Raw genomic sequence first — 9537 nt, forward strand, 5'->3', positions numbered from 1 at the left:
AAAATTTATTAAAAAAAAAAAAGAGCCCTGACTGGGACACCAAGTTCTGGTCCCTGAGCCCTTATTATATGTGTTTTTTGTTTTTTTTAAAGTTTATTTATTCCATGAGTGATGAGACAGAGTGAAAGGCAAAGTGAGAAAGCAAGCCACCAGGTCCGGGACTTGAACCACAGCTGGCCATGTGGGAGATCAGCACCCCTCACCACCATACCACCTACTAGCCCCAGCCCAACAGTGTCTTGACGCTGTGATCCACCTTCATCTTCAGCCATCCCGGATCATGGAGACAAGTATACTCAGGGAGGTCTCCAGACTTGACCTAGTAATCTTCCCTTGGCAGGCAGCCTCACAGAGCATTGCGTTGTACCTCTGCACCACCGTCTAGCCCCCCACGAACCTTTATTTAACTGCCAAGCTGCTGACCGTAGTTTGGTCCTTCAGATCTTCTGGGCTGTACTTCAAGTTCTTTGGGAACCAGCATGCGGCTACTAATACAGGTGGCATGTTTCCTGCTGGCAGACTGAGCAGTGTGCTGTGGGAACCACAGAGATGGGGAGGGAGTGAGAAATTGCCTGTGCAGGGGGTGGCACTTGAGCTGGGCCTTGAATACTCATATGCGGGTGTTTGCCACTGGAGGAAGGAGGGTCTTCTGGGTAAGAACAAGAGCTGGCAGATGAAAAGGCAGGGTGTTGCTACCCTCTGAAAGGGTGCCTCACATCGCATCCCACCACAATCAGCTTCTGGGACTGCCCCTGACTTCTGAGTTATAGCAAATAAATGTTATGCTATGTGAACCTTTTGTGGGCTTCAGAAATCTTTTAGCTTTACTGTATGGAAATGATAACTGCAATGAGAGCTGTCTTATTAAGCCCCAGGTACCCCACCAACCATTTGGACTGGGGTGAAGGAGTAAAGGGAACTAACAACTGAACACCAGCCTTACTTCACTAATAATACTAACTCATCTTTCTTTCTTTTTTTTTTTTTTTTTTTTAAAAAATTTTCGGAAACAGCAGATGGCGTAACAGTTATGTCATTGGGTTCCCACATGGCTAACCGTGATTCAAATACCAGACCCAGAAGCTTGAAACACATGGTGAGCGCATGTGCATATGTGCCCAAGATCCCAAGAGGAGAATGGAGGAGAAGGGATTGTGGCATGGCCATCCCCCAGCCCCCGGCAGGGTGTGATTGCTCCCTTTTTGTCTCTCTGTCTCTCTGGTGAGTACAAGCACCCAATAGCAAAAATCCTTCTCTAAAAAAAAAAGAGGAAGAAGAATTATTTATTTTACTTATTATTATTTTTTAAAATTTTGCTGTAAGGCACGTGTGCTCATGAGAGAGAGAGAGAAAAAGTAAGAAAGCAAGCTGCCAGGTCCAGGACTCAAACCACAGTCGGCCATGTGGGACTTTAGCGCCTTAACCACCATGCCATCTGCTGACTCCACTAACTCATCTTATGTGATGGGCAATGCTCCAGAGTTATACTTCCATTAATTTATTTAATCTTCAGAACAATTGTGTGAAGGAGGTGCTGTTTAATCCCTCTTTTACAGATGAAGAAACTGAGGCCCAGAAGGATTAGAACATTTGCCGAACGTCACCAGCAAGCAAAGGGAAGACTCAAGACCAGGACTCAGGCTGGCTGACAAAAGGCCCTGATCCTAACCATTCTGCTGTACTGTCTCTCTAGAGACTCAGGAAGTAAGGAATCCATCTGAAAGGGGAAAGAAAATATGTTTAACTGAGAGTTTACTCATATCTTCAAGTATAGCTGTAGCAAATGCTGCATTCAGACAAGAAGCCAGGGCATTGCGTTTTGGACCACAGCATATACTCTTATTTGCTGTGGTGGCAGTTTTGATTGCATCATGCTTTGGGCATATGTGCTTAGGTAATGCATTACAATTAACTCTGCCTTCCTCCTAATATGCTGTCTTTTCTTGAAGAGAAAGGAAAGGAGGAAGTGGGGTGAGTTGGACATCATTTCTTGTGGAGAATGAAGACTTTGTAAAGAGCCTCAAGTGGAAGTTCTCTTAAGAAAGGCTGGCTTTATTTTCTCCCTGAAGCAAGAGTTCTCCTCAGGGCTAAGTGGTGTGTAGGCCCCAGGAGAGCTTCAGATAACCAGTGTTCACTCTCAGCCAGGCTTTCTCAAACAGGAGGACCCTTCTGGGGAGTGGAGACATGTCCCAGGGAACCGAGTGTGCAGGGGTGAGCAATAGCCACAGCTTAATAGCAGGAGCTGCCTGCTCATCCTTCTTGTCCTACATGCTAATCCGATTAGGTCACTGGAGGTACAAATAAAGATAATGATTGGTTCTTGGGATGCAGATTTGGAATGTCTCAAAGAAAATTTATTTTGTCATTTAATTTTATGAAATAATCACCTGGATTATTTCATTTTATTATATTATTTCATGAGAGAGAGAGAGAGAGGGAAAGTGAGACAGGTGCTCCCAACAGGGTCTTCACACTTTGGCCTATCCTTAGATCATGGGCATAGCTTGTGTGCCTGGCATGTGCAGGGAGGACTCTGGGTACGAACCTGGAATATTCCCATGTGGGTCAATCTCACAGTGTTTTGTTACCTCTGTGCCACTGCCTGCCCTCCCCGCCCCGCCCCCAGTGAACACTTAAGGGGCTTCTGAAGGGGCTGTCAACTGCCTGACAACCTTGAGGATCAGGAATATGAGTCCAATAACTACAGGAAATGGCACAGGAAGTGGAGTGTGGAAAGTCACTCTAAGCCTGCTTCTGCTGGCAACGCAAGTGGCCGTTGCCCTCATCTCCCTTCCCCAAGCCTGACTCCAGAAAACTTGTTCTCTGCTTCTGGTCTTGTGGAGTGTTGAGTGTGATGGTCTATTCCTCATTTTATTTCCAAATACATAGATGTTGAGGGTCTACTGTGTGCCAGGCACCCTACGAAGCCTCAGGAACTCAAGGGTGGAAAGTAAAGTGTCCTGAAGGAGCTTGGCACTTTAACAATAACATCAATGTCCTCTTCATAGTAGCTACCTATTATTTAGAGAATACCTGTTATGTGACAGGACAGACTGCTCTCAGTTCTTGTCGTGTATTTATCCATTTAATCTTCACAACAAGTCTAGGAGGTATGTACTGTTATTAGCTCCAATTTAGACAGGGCGAAGGAGGCACAGGGAGGTTGATGTACTTGTCCACTCTCACACAGCTAGTAAGAGATCGGGTAGGGATTTCAGTCCAGAAATGATTTGGTAGAGTTAGACAAGAGCTTCAGAAAGGAGGGAGGCAAGGTACCCCCTCCAATCACACACATTCTGATGGAGAGGGGGCACCCACTGGTGGAAGACAGACAGATTCACACACCTGTGGATGAGGAGTCCTAAGAAATGTGTGTGGGGACCACAGGTGGCATAGCAATAAAATGTGACACTCGAAAGACTGACCTACGTGCACGGGAAGGTTCTGGGTTTGTGTCTAGAGACCTCCCTCAGCAAATTGGGCATGTGTGTGCCCATGATCCAGGGCTGGCTGAGACTGAGGGTAGCTCAAGGCATTGAGACCCTGTTAGGGGTGTCATCTCTCTGTCTCTGTCTCTCCCTCCCTCTTCTACCTCTCTCACTCGTGAAATAAATAAAATTTAAAAATGTATATTAAAAAATGTAAAGACTTTAAATTCTTAAAAGATATGAAAAAAGTAGGGCCCTTGTGGCAGAGCAATCAGAGGCAGCATAGTGAAGGGGTGAAGAGCCCACCTCTGGCGCCACCTGCCTGGGTTGAGTCTTGGCTTTACCACTTCCTAGCAATCTAACCTCTTTGTGCCTCAGTTGATCCATTTGCTTTTTGTTTTCTTTTTGAGATTGTTCTGTTTATTTATTTTCATTTGACCAGAGAGAGACAGAGTAAGAGAGAGAGAAGGTAAGAAAGCAAGCTGCCAGGTCCAGGACTCAAATTGTGGTCAGCCATGTGGGAGTCCACGCCCTTACCACCATGCCACCTGCCGGCCCCTAATCCATTTGTTAAATGGGGATAATTGCATGTACCTCTTTGGGCCATTGCAAGGACAAAATAATTTAGTATATGAAACTAAAGAAGCTGTCAAAGCAGATGAGTGTTAGGGAAGGTGATCCCATGGTCCCAATGACCTAAGAAAGCGGTTTATCCCACGGTAGTCAGACTTAGCCACACCAAGTATGTTAGGTAACGCTGCATAGACACATTTAGTAAGTGAACTTCATCACCTAAAGTAAATTTCAAGTAAATACCTGATTGGAGAAGGTTGAAGTGTGGCGTTGGCAAATTTCTGCTGGGACACCAGACTCATTGTTGTGAGTTTCCCAGAGACAGGAGGATGTTGGGGTGCTGGTGAGAGGGAGAGGGGAAGGGAGAGATTCTGCAGCTGTATGTGGAAACAGCCCTGTAACCCCAGAGGTGGCGCTGCTGGGCATTCTTTGAAGCCCTTCAGGGGGTGAAAGAAAGGTTTTCTTTGTCTGGGCCCCAAGAAAACCCCTAACTTCAGATCTTTCCTCCTTAAAACATCCTTCATGGAAGCTGGCAGGTGGTGTGGTGGTTAAGGTGCTGGCTCCCACATGGCTGACTGTGCTTTGATTGAGTCCGGACCTGGCAATTTGCTTTCTCACTTTCCTTCTCTCTCTCTGGTCAACTTCAAGAAATAAAATAAAATAATGATAATTGATAAAATTAAACAAAATCATTCTTTTTTAAAAAAGTGAAAATTCAGTGGTCTCTGGCATATTTATAATGTTGTACAGTCATCACCTCTACTTAGTTCCAAGATATTATCATGACCTCAAAAGGAAGCCTGTACCCATAAAGCAGTCAATCCTCCCATTTTCTGTCTTTATGGATTTATCTATTCTGGACATTTTATATAAACGGAATCATACAATAAGTCATCTTCTGTGACTGGTGTTTTTTACTTGTGCAATTTTTTAAAAAACTTAATTTTAGTTATTATTATTATTTTTTAATTTTGTTATAGAGTACATGTGCTCATCAGAGAGAGAGAAAGCAAGCCACCGGGTCCAGGACTCATACTACAGTTGGCCATGTGAGAGTCCCGGGCCTTAATCCCATGCTACCTGCTGGGCCCAGCATAATGTTTTTAAGACTCATCCAGGTTATAGCATGTATCAGGACTTCATTCTTTTTATAGTTGAATAATACTCCATTCTAGGGGTAGACTACATTTTGTTTATCCATTCATCTAGTAAGGTACAGTTGGTTTGTTTACACCTTTCGGCTATTATAAAAAATGTTACGAAGAGTCATGTTTTTGTTTGAACACCTGTTTTCAATTTTTCTGTGTCTATATTTGCCATAGTTTAGATATGATTCAATCCCCCAGAAGCTTCATGTGCCGGCCCTTAAGGTAATGGTATTGGGAGGGGCTGAGAGGTGAGGGACCTTCAGGAGGTGGGGCCAAGTAGCCGGTGCTTGGATCATGAGGGCACCACCCTCATAAATAGATTAATGCCATCTGGAGGAGGGAGAGAGTTCTCACTCTGGTTTCCTTGAGAGTGGGTCCTTATAAAATAAGATGGCTGCCCCAGATTGTGTGCGCTCTCTTTCTTTGCTTGTGCTTCCTGGCCTGTTTTTCCACTTCTCTCAGCCATGTCGTGATGAGCAGAGGCTAACTAGATGCTGGCTCCACACTGTTGGGCTTTCCAGCCACTAGAATGTAAGTCAAGTAAACCTATATTCTTATTAAATCATGCAGCCTCAGGTATTTCTGTTTATAACCCAGTAATGGACTAAAACAATGCTCAAATGGAATTGTTGAATCATATGGAGTTCTGTTTAAGTTCTCTCATGAGGAACCACTGAACTATTTTCCACAGGGACTGTACTGTTTTATATCCCCACCAGCATTGTACAAGAGTTCCAGTTCCTCCACATCCTCACTGGCACTGACTGACCTACGTGCATGGGACACTGCTTCTGTGTTTACTTGCTTATATTTACTTGCAAACTGCTTCTGTGTTTACTTCCTTATGACTATCCTGTGGAGGTGCAGTGGGGTGCTGTTTGTTGTGGTACCCTCTGTTTTTTTTTTTTTTTTTTTTTTTTTTTATTTTTTTTTTTTTTTTTTTTTTTAATTTGGTAGTGCTGCTCTCGCCTTTACATTTGTATCTCCTGGTTTTTATGTATTTGCTTTTTTAACAATCCCAGTGCCCAGGCTATACCTAGAGTCAATTCCATCAGACACCATAGGTGGGGCCCAGGTGATTCCAGGGTGCAGCTGAAAACTGAGGATTGCTATGCCAAAGGTCCTAGTCCCCTTCCGGTTCTACACTCACTTTAGTCAAACTTTTTTAAAAAAGAATTATTTAATTTTATTCATTCATTCATTTGACCAGAGACAGAGAGAGAAAGTAAGCCACCAGGTCCAGGACTTGAGCTGTGGTTGTTCATGTGGGAATGTCCAGCGCCTTAATCACACCACCTGTTGTCACCTAGTCAAACTTTTAAATAGTGTTTAAATAAATGATTATTTAATTTTATTTATTTCATTTGACCAGAGAGAAAGTAAGCCACCAGGTCTGGGACTTGAACTGTGGTCGTTCATATGGGAGCATCTAGCAGCTTAATCACCACACCACCCATTGGCCCCTAGTCAAACTTTTAAATAGTGTTTAAATAGTTGGGCGAGCCCCACATTCATCTGAAAAAATGGTGGAGGAGTGATCCAAAATTTTGTCAGCCACTCTAAATTTTAATAGCTAATGCCAAGTTTTTCAGAGAGGAAGTGATTTCACCACAGCTGCACATGGGGGTAGGGAGGCAGAATGTCTCCTAGGGTCCCAAGTGAACTGGTGAAAAAGCAAAACAGTAAAACAAAAGGCTACTGCCTTTGATGGCCAGGGCAGCTGCTAAGGGCTGTGAACCTCACCCCCCCCCCTTTCCCTTGGCCCCTCCTCCTTCCCTAAGAAGGAAGGTTTAAGATGGCAGCCTCATGGGCGGCCTCCTGGTGGTTCTTACAACCTGTGGGCTTCTGTTAGCATCCCAGCTTTCACTCCACTGCCACCTTCTCCTTTTAAACCAAAGATTCTTTTCAGCTTCAGACTTCCTTCCCAGTAGGTAGTAACTGTTGTTAACTACAGAACAGGGTGGCTCTTGGGCCAAGTTTATAAAAACTTGCTGGTGTTCACCTTGACCTGACTGTGAACAAGGAAGTAGGCCCACCTGAGTGAATTTGGGGACCAGCAGCTGCAATGAAACGCTCTGATCCTGGATCCATATGGTAAGGTCCAGGTTCATGTCCGAGGTCTCCCTTTACATGCCTGTGATCCTGGCTGGCTAAGGCTAGATCACAGCACCAGGACCCTGTTAGGGGCACCAGTCGTGCGCACTCTGTTTTGTCTGTCATGGAAGGAATAAACTTAAAGAAAGAAAGGAAGAAATGAATTTTGCGTAAGAGTAGTTCCTAATGCTAATTAGTACTTCGCTAAGTGGGCACTAGTGGCTTTTCACTCTGCTTTGACTTCATCTTATTGTCTATATTGTCACTGCCCTGTGACGGCACACCCCCTAGGAGCACACCTGGAATTGAACGAGCTCAATTTTCTTCTCATGGCAGCATGAGAGAATGCACACCTGTGGGAACCTTGGGGCAGCTCTACCAGAGGGTGCTAGAGAGGAGGACTTGGAGGATTTGCACCTGTGTCAGAGGGTTTTGGGTGGGTTTAAGGCAGTCAGTGTTGCACTGGGTTGCAAGCTGCCGGGGGTGATTCTGTGACTGGGTATCTTAAACATTCTTTAGAGGTAGGGAAAAGTAGAGCCACACTAAAGCTGAGCTTGGTAAAGAAGCAGTCCTTCATATTAGCCCGGATTGAGGCATGTTTGGTTACATTTGTGGTTTGGACGAGGTTCATGTTTTGTCCATGTTCAGACATGATTACAAGTGGCCTTGTTTGTGTCTTGTCCCATCGTGGTCACCGCATGGCCCTGTCTGGTTTTGGTGTTCTGGAAAACCGTTTCTTTTTTATTTAAGATTATTTTATTTGTTGTTGTTATTTAGAGTGATTTTTTGCTATAGGGTGTGTGTACTCGCCAGAGAGACAGAAAGCGAGAAATCATCCCCTGGAGGGATGGCCGCTCTGCAATCCCTTCTCCTTCATTCTCCTCTTGGGACCTTGGGCACATATGCTCATGCACCCAGCCTGAATTTTAAACTGATGGGTTCGGGACTTGAACTGTGACTGACTACATGGGAGTCCAGTGATGTAACCATTATGCTATCTTCTGATCCGTGTTATTATTTTTTATTTGACCAGAGAGTGGCAGAGACAGAGAGAAAGGGAAAGTGAGAATGTAAGCCACCAGGCCAGGGTCTCGAACCATGGTCAGCCATGTAGCAGTCCAGTGCCTTAACTATCGTGCCACCTGCTGGCCCCATTGGGGAATTGTTTCTGTTCAACAGGACACCCAGGCTCAGCTGTAAGTGGCCAACCATGTCTTGGAAGAAAGTTTTCTTTTTCCACAGTGTTTGGGCAAGCACAAATGAGGTCACTCCAGAGGACATGAATCCATGATAGCCACATTTTATTTTAAAAGAATGATTTATTCTTTAATTTTATTTATTATTTCAACTATTTTTTAATCTGCTATAGGACACATGCCTACCAGAGAGAGAGAGAGTAAATGAGCCAGCCAGCTACCAGGTCTCGGATTCGAATTGTGGTCGGCCATGTGGGAGTCCAATGCCTTAATCACCATACCACCTGCCAGCTCCATGATATCCACATTTTTACCATTGGCAAGATTTTGTTGATCAGGTCATTTCAAGGATGCAAGTTATAGTTGGACTAGGGTCAGTCTCTCCTGTGTTTTTTTATTTTTTGGAGAGTTTTTTTTTTTTTTTTTTTTTTTGCTATAGGGCATGTGTGCTCGCCAGAAAGACAGAGACAGAGAGATAGAAAGCGAGAAATCACCCCCCAAGAGGGATGGCCACGCCACAATCCCTTCTCCATTCTCCTCTCGAGCTCTTGGGCACGCACACACACACGCCCAGTGTGAGTTTAAGTCACTGGGTCTGGGACTTGAACCGTGGTCGACTACGTGGGAGTTCAGCATCATAGCCATAATGCTAACTGCTGGTCCTTCTTCTGTGTCTTTTGTTGCAAGATAAGTTGCCGAATTCTCTGATGTGATTATTTAAGACTGTATAGAATATACTTGTTGACTGTAACACAGTTGCCACAAACAAAATGATTATTAGTTCTGGAAAGAGGCCTTGAAGCCAGGGGCCTAGATTATAAAACTCAGGCGATGAGAACATGTTCCAGAATCCAAATATTAATAGGTGCTTATAGCTCAGTTGGAAGTGTTTAAAGAGGCCTCAGGCCTTTGGTTCCCATCCATGTCCTATCTCTAAGCGTCTTGCCAGGACTGTGTCACTGGCAAGGAGAATATGCATGGGGAACATTAATAACGTCGCTTCCATGTTGCCCGTTTCTCTCTGATGTGCTAACATGAAGCACTTTCATGGCACTCCACTTTTTTTTTTTTTTTTTTAGTGTTTTTATCTATGGGGCC

General features: G+C 44.4%; 1 pseudogene; it reads right to left on the reverse strand.

Moving 5' to 3' along the window:
- LOC102482203 (axin interactor, dorsalization-associated protein-like) overlaps positions 1-4303 on the reverse strand; it is a 16661-nt pseudogene extending 12358 nt beyond the window's left edge.
- Between the last annotated feature and the right edge of the window lie 5234 nt (positions 4304-9537).

Source organism: Tupaia chinensis, unplaced genomic scaffold, assembly GCF_000334495.1.
Source record: "Tupaia chinensis unplaced genomic scaffold, TupChi_1.0 Scaffold000184_1, whole genome shotgun sequence".
NCBI classification, from domain to species: Eukaryota; Metazoa; Chordata; class Mammalia; order Scandentia; family Tupaiidae; genus Tupaia; species Tupaia belangeri.